Source organism: Microcebus murinus, chromosome 6, assembly GCF_040939455.1.
Source record: "Microcebus murinus isolate Inina chromosome 6, M.murinus_Inina_mat1.0, whole genome shotgun sequence".
Taxonomy (NCBI): Eukaryota; Metazoa; Chordata; class Mammalia; order Primates; family Cheirogaleidae; genus Microcebus; species Microcebus murinus.
The window spans coordinates 86,135,190-86,147,999 of NC_134109.1; positions in this window are offsets into that span (position 1 = coordinate 86,135,190).

Below are 12,810 nucleotides of genomic sequence, written 5' to 3' on the forward strand. Positions count from 1 at the left end.
CTTGACATCCTTATCCAAAAACTTGAGTTTTGACCTATTCCTCAAACCTTACACAAAAATAACTCAAAATGGATCACAGATATAATGCAAAGCCATATAGCATTTAGAAGAAAACATAGGAGAAAAATCTCTAGGCAATAAATTCATGGATAAGACTCCAAACGCATGATCCATTTTTTAAAAAAAATATATAAACGAGGCTTCATCAAAATTCTTACAGTTTGTTCTGCAAAAGACACTAAACTGATGAAAAGACAAAGTACAGACTGGAGAAAATGTTTTTAAATATACAAGCAACAAAGGACTTGTACCTAGAATGTTTAAAGAACTCTTAAAACTCAACAGTAGGAATATAAACAACAAAATTTAAAAATGGACAAAGCAACTGAACTGACACTTCAACAAAAGGAACACGTGGATGACAAATAAGTACATGAAAATACATGTTCAACATCACTAAGGCAATGCAAACTGAAGCTATAAGAAATACGCTCACACATCTATTAAAATGGTTCAAAAAATACCGACAATGGCAAGTGCTACAAAAGCTTCACAGCAATTGGAACCCTGTCATATTATTAAGAGGAGTATAAAATGATATACTTACTCTGGAAAACAATTTGCTGTTTCTTAGAAAGTTTAACATATTTATCGTATGACCTGGAAATACCACTCCAATGTATTAGTCTAGAGAAATGAAAAGTTATGATCGCACAAAAACTTATGTACATGAATGTTTGTAGCAGCTCCATTCATGGAATCAACCCAATACCTTTCAATGGGTGACTGGGTAAAGACACTGCGGGGTATGTCCACATCACAGGATACTACTCAGCAATGAAAGGGCAGGAGCTCTTGAAATGCACAACTCAGGTGACTCTCAAAGGCATAATGCTGAGTAAAAGAAACTAGTCTCAAAAGTTTATATACTGCATTGTTTTATTTGTAGGACAATCAGGAAAAAGCAATACTGTAGGGCTGGAGAATAGTTTTGTGGTTGCCAGGGTTTAGCAGTGGAGAAAGTGATATCAAGTGGGGATTTTATGGGGTGATGAAACTGTTCTGTATCCTTATTGTGATGGTAGTTATCTGAATTTATACATTCCCTAGGTGTTTATTTTAAATAATAAAATTAATTTTTAATATATTCAATTTTTTAAGAACAATTTAAGTACCTTCTCTCTTGAAGATACTAATTTGGATCCCAGTCCTCAAAGTACTGAAAAATAACATGCAAGAGACAAGAAAATAAATAACCCCAATACACTTTGTTTGTTTGTATGGCAAGATGTTACAAGCATATGTGGCAGAAGAACCTAACTCTACCTTGAGCATGGGTTGGGCAGAGAATGTACCCTGGAAAGGTGACTGGAAAATTGAATAGGAATCTTCTAGCATGGAGAAGCAAGTGGATAATACATATTAGAAGGTGTTCAAAACAAAGAAGGCAAGATGAGGAAACTGAGGCTTGGAGAAGCCAGGCAGCTTGCCCACATTTCTGTAAATCCGAAACTATTCTAAAATTAAAAGCTTATTTAAACAAACACACAAACAAAAATGAAGGTTGACTCAAAGGAAGGAACCAAAAGTCTTAGGACTTACTCCTAGGCCCCAATTCTTAGTGAAAGAATAGCTGACATTTGCCCTGATGGATTTCAGAATTGCTGTTTCTGAAATACCAATGACTTCTTTATGCTTCCAATTTTCCCTCTTTTGAACAGGAATGTCTTTAGCAGTTATGCTATGTCTGTCCCTCTATTATATGTTGGGTGTGGAGAGCAGGTGGTAACTTGCATCTGTAGTCTCACAGGTGAAGAGGAACTGTATGTAGTTGGGCTGTATTTAAGGAACAATACCTGAGAGACTGCAGCTTCTCCTAAACCTGATTTAGACAACAAAAGTCTGGATTTCAAGTGGATGCTTTAAAGAGATGCAACTTGCAGGGGCGGGGGGGCCAGTGTTGAGCAAGAATGAATGATGTACATTGCTTGTGTGAATGATGTGAGTCATTAGAGACCAGAGGGCAGACTATGTAGTCAGCCTCTAAGATAGCCCCCAAGGAACCCACATTCTGTCATTCATACTCTCATGTAGTCCTCTCCCACGTTGTACCAGAGTTGATTTGTATGGCCAATACTATACAGAAAAGATGGTACACCACCTTCCATACCAGGTTATAGAAAATAGAAGCTTCCATCTTGAGCACTCTCTTGCTCACTGGGGAGGAAGCCAGTTGCTATTCTGTGTGAATAGCCTATGAAAGGCCAACATAACAAGGAACTGAAACCTCCAGCAAACAGCCACGTTCATGATTTTTGGAAGTGGACCCTCCAACCCAATCAAGTTTCAGAGGACTGCATTCCTGGCTGACATCTTCACTGCAGCACTGTGAGAGTTTCTGAGTCATAATAACCCAACTAACCCACTTCCAGTTTCCTGGCCCACGGAAACTGTGAAATCATAAATGTCTGTTGTTCCAAGCTGCTAAGTTTGGGGTCATTTGTGACCCAGAAATAGAAAACTATAACATTCACCTTCTACTGCAATCCAAAGTCGGCCTTCTGCAAGCACCTGTGAAACTAAGGTGAGCCGCTAAGTGCAAGGAAGCTGAGTCAGTAACAAATTAGCTGGGAGCAGATAAGGAGGCCAGAAAGGATAGACTTTAAAGCAAGACTCCCAGGAAATTATGGATAAGGATCGATCTGCCTGAAGAACCATAACATACACCTTGCTATAAATCAGGAGCCAGAGATTCCAAACTGTTTTCCAGAGCAAAAGAGTCAGGTAGAAGGTATCAGATAGTTCAATGTAAATAAATAGATACCTGTCCAGTTCTCAGGCTCTAGGCTAATTTAAGGCAGTGATAAATTTTTGAAAATGGGATCTTCATCACTGTCAGGGCGAGAATAGAATTCAATTCAATCCAACAAATTCAATTCAATCCAACTTAGTGGTCACCGTTTCTGGTGCAGAGGAGAACAGCCCGGTGCTCTAAGACAGAAACGGAATCATTGGTGGGTTTGCTACAGAGCATTTAGTCACCCCACTGGGCTGCCCCTTTACATTGATAATAAAAGTGAGCACCTGGGCAGCTATGCTAGGTCATTGCAGTCAGGATTAAAAAGACAAAAATAGGACAAAAAGAGAACACACAACGGGGAAGGCCAGAACTCAGAGGAGGACCTCAAAAAAAAAGGGAGACACCCCCTATGAAGACATAGTGCCAGGAAAAATGTCAAGATCCTAAAAATAGTGCTTAGAGTTGACTCTGGTGTTTCCAAAAGACAAACATAATAGTCATCATCACCATCATCATCATCATCATCATCACAAATGTTACTTCATTCGCCTATGTGCCAGGCATCATTCGAAACGGTTTTCCCAGCTTAATTTATTTAATCCTCACAGTAACCCTATGAGATAGCTAATTCTTTTTTTTTTTTTTTTTCATTTAAAAATCGCTGAAGCATAAAGGCTAAGTAAATTTCCCAGAGTCACAAAGCTGCTAACCAGCAGTGCTAGGATTCAAATCTAGGCTTTCTGACCTCACAACTAGTGCTGGCTGTATTGCCCCTTAGGGAGTCAGTGTGGACTATCGGCCTGTGTCCTTGACCACTTGCCCAACAGAGTCTGTGCTTAGATTTTCACCAAAAGTGAAAGGGCTGACATGGGAATCAAAAGCCCTGAATGTGGGTTTTTGATTCCTACTCAGCAGTCCTGGGTTAGATATGGGTGAAGTCCCATCTAAAAATGCATCTGAGGTCAGCCATGCATGGCTGATGGCCACAGTACACCCCTGTCCCACTGGCACCTGAGGTTTGCCCCTTCCCACCAGGGAAGTTCAATAAAAAGAAATCTCTTAGAGTGCACCCTTTTCTCAGGCCTTGCTGGGAGACCGGCCATTTGAACCCCGTCCAGAGAGCCGGGCTTGCCAAGCTGCTCCAGACCACAGCTTTCAGACTGCGGCACTCAAAAATTCACGGATCTTTACTTTTTAAACTCCATCCTATGTTACATATCTTGAACAAATAATGTTTTAATAATACATACAAGACAACTGGTAATAAAGCAAAATTTATGCCTGTATGTATAAACTGGTATTAAGAGAAAGCTGAAATAGTGTTACTACTAATAATAAAATAAGTAAAACACAGAATAGTTAAGCTGGAAATATAATCATGTATTTCTTCTTGTTCCTTTGGCTTTTTGTTTAGGTGATAGAAAAAAAAATTTTTTTATTCTCTTTTGTTGTTTATACATTTATTCTAGTGACCTTAAGGAAATTGAAAATTGTGCCTCTTTTATAATTCCCTCCTCAACGTTCCAGTAACACCCTTGAGTATATCGTCACCTTCATGTCTTCACATAAACCATGGGCTTGTCTCTTTGGTCGTTCCCCCTCTTAGGCCAGAGGAGGGTAAATATTTGGGGCCCTGTGGTTCATGTAGTCTCTGTCCCAAGTACTCTGCCATTGTACCTTGAATGCAGCCATAAATAGCATATAAATGAATGAGCTTCATTGTGTTTCCATAATACTTTATTTACAAACATTGAAACTTGAATTTCATATAATTTTTACATGTCAGGAAATATTCTTTTGATTTTTTCCTCAACTATTTAAAAATGTAAAAGCCATTCTTAGCTCACAGGCCATACCAAAACATGAGGTGCATTGGATTTTTCCCATGGGCCATACTTGGCTGACTTTTGCCTTAGATGCTAAGCTGCTTACAGGCAGGAACAGGGTCTTATATATCCTCGTATCTCCAGCGATGAATGCAATATCTGTGTCAGAACAGGAGCTCAAGATCTGTATCTTGAAAGGCAGAATAAAATGTAAGTTATAATTCTCCTTTGTGAAGATCTGGGTATAGATCATTTAGATCTTTGCCAATTTAATTATATCTTTGGTGCAAATTCTCATGTTTCTAATTATTGCACCCTAACTTCAACCTCATTTCTAGGTATGGAACTCATCCCAAAATTGTGTCTTGTTGGAAAACTACCTTAAAATAAAAAGTTTATTCTGAAAAAAAAAAAAAAATTGTGTCTTGCCTTTGTGATTGGCTCCTGGCTTGTCTTCCTGTTTATTTCCATAGAATATTAGCCACTCTACCTTGAACTTAGTGTCATTTAGTTTTGGCGTAGTGGCAATATTCCTAAGGCCACCTGCCCAGATTTTCTTAGATAATCTGGTTTTCAAAGATGGATGCATGTGTCACAGGATATTTTAGCCTGGTGGGCTTTGATCTGAGGGGCTCACAATGAGCAGAGGGAGGTGTATCCACTCCCCTTATATGAACTGATGTCCTTAGATTTATGTGGGGCCGAGAAGACCAGATATAGACATCTCAGCTGCAGACATGATTGTGGGAAGAGGCAGAGAGGCTTGAGAAAGAGAATTGAAAGAACTGACTAGCTAAACACTGCGACACTTGCAGCTGAGGCAACCTGCACTCTGTGTGTTGGAAAAGGAGCACATTCACAAGAATGATGTAGGTCACCAGCCCCAGGGCATATGGTGCCATTCCAGTGGCACCAATGTCACAGCCAGAAGGATTTCCAGCCCCACCAGCATTGAGGCTGCAGACATGGAGGCAGCCATGGAAATGGGAGCAATATTTCAGCTCTAACAGCTACTGTATACACTGAGGCTCAAGTCTGCAGACCTCTGGCTTGGCTGGCAGAACAACAAGCAATGGCCAAGGTTGATCAGCAGGCTCCTGGGAGACGTGGGCTCTCTCAGCAATACTCGGGGTCAGAGACTCAGTAACACCTCATTTCCCCAGTAGCTGTGATCACCAGTGTATGTGACTGTGAACTGACAGCGTATCACCCATAGCACATGCCTGGCGTGCAGTTGCCACTCCATCAGCATTTGCTGGCAGAATGATTGAATTCCATCTCCGGGCAGGTGTTTTGTCTGTTTAGTCTATATTGTATTCATCACCAAAACTGTGTCTGGCATAACAATGGCACTCAATAATCATTTGTTGGATGAATCAAAGGTGAGTTTGTGCTTCTTCAGTTCATTTTATTATTTTTTTTCTGTAAATGTGATTTATTGAGAATACTTTTTAAAGTAAATTAAGTAAATTAACAAATCAGGGAAAAGCCCTTTGTCCTGCTTCCTGATTTATGTTTCAAAACATGTGATCACTCTTCCTAATGTTATTCCCGTGATCCACTTTCCTTTGAACCTGCAGCTACCATTATCCCCCTTGTACAGGAGCTTATAAATTAGACCAGCCCGCCATGGATAACAGTGCTGACGATGTCTGAATATCCATTTAATAGCAACTAGTGCTGGCGTTTTTCTTAATGTGGTTTCTCTTGTAATTCTGACAGCGTTATGAATGCTCCAGTAACTTTCAGCTAAATCATCACAGAGTTTCAATTTCCATCTTTAAGCCCCGCAGATAGATCCATAACCATATTATGCTAATAAATAACTGCATTTCAGGTGGATGGTGGAAAATGATCTAAACGAACGTACAAGATAATAATGCAGGGCCTTAAGCTGGAGCCGGCCCTTGTTCACTTATTTCCCCTTCAGTGATCAAAGGCGTATTAGCCAATTAAAAATAAAATTGGTAAATGGTGCTGACATGATTTTATTCTAGCTGTTTACTCTAGAAAGGAGAACATTTCCGGTGAGTCAGTGTTCTCCAGGCAACCTGCTGCCGTTGCAAGCACGGGGGACAGTGGCAAGACTTCGTGGGCAGCTGCGTTTGCAGCAAGAGAAAGAGCAAAGGGACTCTCTGCAGCTATTGTTTAGGGAGCTGACTTTTCCATGCATGGCCCTGGCTCCTCTATGTCTTAAGATGCCCCATATGAAAAACAAAACACAAAAAAGGAATTCTGACCCTCCTGGGATGCCTTTAAGTATTCTTGAGAAATTCTTAGATGTGCATTGTTTACTGGGCTGTCTTCCATTTATTTCAGGGAAACGTGCCTCAAAATGTACTTTTTAAAAAAAAATCCACAGCGTTTCAGTATTTTTAGGGCTTTCAGAGTTTCAAATGTTCGACTGGACCAGGACAAAGTTTTCTATTTTTAAGAGGGGAAAAAAAAAATAAAAACCTCAAAAAAAAAAACCACAAGAGACAACAAAGTCTGTTATGAACAACAAAATGTGTTATGAATGACAACATGTATCTTTCTTTGGAGATCTTTAATTCCTGGCCTCGGAGTCTATCGGGAAAGCTGTAGATAGTGTTTCAGAATACACTGTGCTTAGGAAAATGAATTTGTCATCTCTGTCCAGTAAATTACATAACTCCTTTTGTTCCAAGTGCAGCTTTCTCAGAGGGACTCACTATCGCCTCCAGTCTCCTTGCACTGAATCCTGTCCAACTCTGCTCTACTGCTTAAAAGACTACCAGCCCATCGACAGAGACTTACTGAGTACCAGGGCCATCTAGATGCTGTCCTCATGCTGGCTGAGAGCACATCTTCAGTGTCATGGGCCAAATAGTGGCCTCTAAAAAAATGTATCTATGTCCTAATCCCTGGAACCAGTGAATGTGACCTTATTTGGGAAAAGGGTCTTTGCAGATGGAACTAAGCTAAGGATCTCAAGGATCATCTTGCATTTAGGGTGGGCCCTAAATCCAATGACATGTGTACCTCCTTATCTGAGAAAGGCAGAGGGGGACTTGAGAGACACACAGAGAAGATGGCCATGTAGACATGGAGGCATAGAGTGATGCAGCCTCAAGCCAAGGAACGCCTTGGAGCCACCAAGAGCTGGAAAAGGCAAGGAAGGACTCTCCCCTAGTGAGCACAGAGGGAATTTGGCCCTGGAAACATCTTGATTTTGGCCTTTGGTCTCCAAAACTATGAGAAAATAAATTTCTGTTGTTTTAAAATCACCCAGTTTGTAGTATTTTGTTAATCATCCCTAGAAAACTAAAGCAATGAGGTACCACTTCAACCCCTCATGCTTAAAGACATGTCTAGGATTGGATTCTAATGGATTTATTAGAATCCTTTTTGTTTTGACAAGCGACTCCCCGACTCTGTAATCACTATCACCCTACCATGCTCTGCCAAAAAGAGAAAAAATATCTATTCTTGTATTTACTTTAATCATACACTAACACAGAATGTTACGGGGAATCACTGGCAATTTACTGCTGATAATTAAGTTGTTTAATTATTCCTCTTAGTCTTGGGTGGCCTTTCTTGTCCTTCTGTTTAGGATGAAAAAGATACTGTTGTCATAATATTTCTAGCTGCTCTTTGATGAATCAACAACTCTGAAAGAGAAAGAAGATCCAGAAGGATGAAGTAGAAGAGGGTAAAAGACTAACTCTGGCCTGGCCCCAGCTTTGAGCATCTGAATTTCCATGAATATATTTATGAAACTAAGTAATTTCCATATATTTTCATATATGTCCTGTCACCCACACATTTCATTGTCTCTAAACAGACTTCATAAGGAAAGCAGTGGGAGTTTCACCTCTGGGACAGTGAGTAATTAAAGCAGCCTTCTCAAGGATGTATTATTAACAAAGGTCAAAGCCCGACAGTCGTACTCCGGGCTGGGATGGAGACATCACCTAATCACAGACGTCTTGGCAACTGGTCACAAGCCAGATGGCTTCTAGGCCCGGCGAGAAACCCAGAACATTGTATAACTGAAAACAACTAAACCACAACTTCTAAACCACTTCATTAGATTTCCAACTGTTATGCTTGACTTCATTAACAAAACAAAACAAAACAAAATGCTAGCTATAAACAAGGCCATGCTCGGCCTACGCTGCTTTTGAACAAGACGATAGAACATTCCCCAAACGTGCCCCATGTCCTCTGGCTCCTGGCCCTTGCGCTCACGTTTCTCTCACCAGGAATTCTACCCTCCCTTCCTCCTCCCCCATCTGCCTTTTGAAACCCTGCCCTATGAGATGTCTCTGAAGATGCCCCTCAGCTCCTTCCCCCCGCCCTGCAGAGGGACAAGGACCCCTTTCAGTCCCACACCACAAGCTTTGTGCCCTCCTCCCGGGGCTGGGCCCCTGTGTTCTGGCCGTGCTCCTCTGACCCTCCTCAAAAGCTGGGAGGTCTAGAGCGAGGGTGGAGGGGGGGGAGCATGTTAGAGTCAAAGAAATAGCTACTGAATGAAACAAAGCCAAATGGAATCATTGAACTATCCAGGGCACGCCCAGTGCACTTGGATACCTTTTCCCTCATCTGTACAACAGGAAGGCTATTAAAGAAACTATTTAAAGAAAATATCAATAATCTCTGATCCTCTTTTCCAAAGGGAATAAGGTAGGCCGGCCTAGGTTCTCCTCTAAGTCCCCTTTTTTAATTTTTTAATTTTTTTTTATTTCAGCATGTTAAAGGGGTACAAATGTCTAGGTTACATATGTTGCCTTTGCCCCATCCAAGTCAGAGCTTCAAGAGTGTCCATCCCCCAGACAGCGCACATCACACCCTTTAGATGTGAATATACTCCTCTCCCCTCCCATCTGCCCAACACCCTTTGAATGTTACTACTATATGTGCACTTTGAATGTTACTATTATATTAAGTGTTGGTCAGTTAAATCAGTAATACCAATTTGCTGGTGAGTACATGTGGCGCTTGTTTTTCCATTTTTGTGATACTTCACTTAGTAGAATGGGCTCCAGCTCTATCCCTTTTTTCTGTGGACCCAGTGCTATGTCTTGTTCACCTTTGTTCCTATGTTGCTTATTCTTGCATGAGACACACAGTCAGCACTGATAGATACCTGTGAATACCGAACTGAGGAGCTTCCGGTCGACAGGACCCAGTGTATAGAAGCACAAAATGGCTTCCTGACACCTCAGCTATCTGAGGGGGACGTATCCATCCCCTTCCTCCAAAAAAGTCCCCAGTAAGTCACCAAATTCGGCACAGTCTTCCTCAGGACGATCCCACCATCTCATCTTTTCATTTCTACTCACACTTCTGCCACCACCCTTTTCCTCCCAAGCCGTTGTGTTGATGGTCTTCCCCGTCTAGAGTGGGACTCAGCTTCCAGAAGCACAGTTTGTTGTCACGTTCACTCAGCTGTCTGTTAAAGAATAGCCTTGGAGTTCCACATCGGACCAGCTCAAGTCACAACGCTCGTCTTGCTTCTAAGGCCTTCTGCACCCTTGCCTTGGCAGACCTTTCCAGACTTTTCACGCACTATTCGCCCTCAGAAACCCCAGGCTGTAGCCAAACAAAGCATTATTCGCTTCCCAAATATGCTGGAACCTTCCCATCTCCCTCTGCCTGCTCCGGCCGACTCCAGCCAAGTGCCCACCTTGCTTGTCTGGCTAAGGGGCCCTCACTGTCCTTCAAGGCCAACCCAGTGCCGCCTCTACGTGGACACCTCCCCCAGGCACCGCAGTCAAGGAAGATACTATGCGCCTTTCGTGATTTGTTTAGGGTGTCTCTGTGGCCCTTCAGTCCCTTATATAAGAGTTGCCTACTCAACCCCAGGCCCCGAGTAAGCCACGGGCTCGTGACGTCTGTCCCACCCAGCCTTGTTCCCAGCTCCTCCACCGAGGCCCCAGGCACAGAATGTTCTCAGTGAATATTCACTGAATGAAAGAATAAATTAAAGTGTAAGTCATATATCTGTTCCTGCAAGGAAAAGTCAGCTTTGATCATTTGAAAAAGAAATAAAATATATACCTCCAAAAAGTTAATAAATAGTCCCAGAAAATAGGACCATCCCTTGTGCCTTCTCACCGCCCTCTCCCCGTCCTTGGAGAAGTGACAGCGTGGGAAGACAGAGGACCTTCCCCAGCCCTGGCTCAAAGTGCCAGGGGGGTTTATCTGTACCATGATGGGGTGCTAAGTCTCACACCCCAGATTCACAATGCATCGCCCTCTGACCACTGCCAGCCTCCCAACCTCACCCCGCTGTGGCAAAGGACAGAGCAGGGCAAGGGCTGGGGGCAAGGGGACAGGGTCTGCTAGCCACCAGGTCACAGGTCAGACGACAGACTTTACAGAACCCGTGGTGAGCCAGTGGGGATGGCAAAGGCGGCAGCAGAAACACCAGGAATGTCTGCCCCTTGGCTGCCACTTGGCTGGTTCCTGAGTCTCAAGGGAGGTCTGCCATCAGGGCCGGGCTGGGGCCCCAACATCTCTGACCTCCTTGTCACCATGGGGCATCTGTGAGTCCAGACTCAGAGAATTCTCTCCCACCAACGGCCAGGCCACAGTGCTTTAAGTGGAGGGCTGTGCCCAGCAGTCCTGGCTGGGGCAGCCAGACCAAACACGGTGGTTACACCAGGCTGTGTCAAGCCCTGAGCAAAGGCAGTGGGGAGGGGACCCACATCCTGTGTGGACAGCAACAGTGGAGAGAGCAGAGTGGCAACAGAGCAGCTCAGGGGAGCTGAACCAAACACGAGGAAAAGAGTCCAAACAAGGTGCGGAGGGGGAACCGCCTGCCAAGAGAGGATGGCCCAGCATGTCAGAGGCGTGAGAGCAAGTGCAGCATCTGACGACAGAGGGGAAAAGATGGTCTCCTCACCTGCACCCCAGCCATCCCTTCGTGAGGGGCCACTGGCTGGTGACACAGGGGTTGTGGCTCCCTGGTTTCTCTTGACCAGAACCCAATTTCCAGCTTAGAGGGAATTGCAGGTGAGCTGGGACACAGTTCTTTGGAGAAGACAACCAGCGCCAGTTCTGCTGCGTGAAAAAGGGGGACGAGGTAGAAGAAGACGTCAGAGAAGAAAAATTGTGTGACGGCAGCATGTGGCCAGATCTGGAGGGGAAGGGAGAGCTCCTCAGACCGTGTGGATAGCTGAGCATAGCCAAGGAGCAGGGAAGTCCACGTGTGCTTGGAGGAGACAGCAATTCCTCGTGCAAAGATGAAAAAATTGTCAGGCCTTCAGGGTCAGGGAGGCAGACATGGCCAGTGGGCAGAGGAGCCGAGGAGAGGCAGGATGGGACCTTCCTCCCATATTGGATGCCCAGCTGAGGAATTTGCTCAGTAGACCAGATTCCAGGCTTGCTCAGGGCATTTATTAAAATACAGATCCCCTGGCTCCTACGACAAAAATTCTGATTCCGTAGGTCTGGGTAGGGCCCAGGAACTATGTTAAAACAGCAGGGTCTTTAGGAGTCCATCACAGTAAACACAGCCCTGGTGGCAATCCCGATAATAGTAACTACGACTGCCATCTATTGAACTAGGCTGTATCCAAGCACTGCTGTAAACATGGGAGTTTATGACATCGGATCCACACATCAGACCTATTATTCCCACTATACAGAAGAGAAAACTGAGGCACAGAGAGGGCAAGCCCCTTGCCCAAGGTAGACTGGCTGCATCAGGCGTGACCTCAGGGAATCTGTCTCCAAAGCCCATGCTTTGAGCCACCCTGTTATTCTGCCCCTCGGGGCTGGCCTCCTCTGGCATGCAAGGCTGCCAGGCTCCCGCCCTCGCCTTGCCGTGCCCTGGGGCTCACAGTGCTCCACGTCAGCCCTCTTCATCCTCATTCCCAGCCAGCGCAGCCAGGAGGGATGAGGGCCCCAGCTCGGGAGTCCATGTTTGTCCCTGCACACAGGCGGAAGGCGGCCCCCCCTCTGCTTGACCTCCCCTGTCTTCTTTGTTGATGAAAACTAACATTTCCACAGCAGCATGTGCCATTTTTTCCTTCTGATGTTAATCTAAACAGGTCCCTTATCTCCTTAGGCCAATCAATTGTGCAGACCTGACAGCAAAGAGTCCAGGAATTAAGCACCGGCATCTAGAGATTCAACCAAACCTTCCTTATCTGGGTCAGACACTTCGCCAGGTTTCTCAGCTGCACTTTTTGTAGTTTCTCCCTCTAGGGT